Below are 294 nucleotides of genomic sequence, written 5' to 3'. Positions count from 1 at the left end.
ATCCGGAAGGTATCAAGGGAACCTTGCTCCACTCATTTGATCATTAAAAGATAACGCTTTTAGGTAACAAATTAATTTTTTTTTGCATGTATAGGGTATATAATTGTGCTTTGTCTCTCATATAATTTTAATGGGGTACCCCAATGGGGGGGCATGAGCCCCCCCCCAAAAAAAAAAATGTACTTTGAGATGAGATTATTTTTCTTTTTTCAGATATCAAAGTAGAGATTTCTGTCTGAAATGTTTAATAAATGCATTAAATCATAAAGACAGCTAATCTAAACCAGAAATTCA

At 33.0% G+C, this 294-nt stretch overlaps 1 protein-coding gene across 1 annotated transcript in view; it reads left to right on the top strand.

Moving 5' to 3' along the window:
• LOC119594789 (actin-related protein 2-B-like) overlaps positions 1-294 on the top strand; it is a gene marked incomplete at its 5' end in the record, with an annotated part of 10,436 nt that overhangs the window by 5,903 nt on the left and 4,239 nt on the right.

This window comes from Penaeus monodon, chromosome 34, assembly GCF_015228065.2.
Source record: "Penaeus monodon isolate SGIC_2016 chromosome 34, NSTDA_Pmon_1, whole genome shotgun sequence".
Lineage (NCBI taxonomy): Eukaryota > Metazoa > Arthropoda > Malacostraca > Decapoda > Penaeidae > Penaeus > Penaeus monodon.
This window is presented reverse-complemented; position numbering and strand designations above follow the sequence as displayed.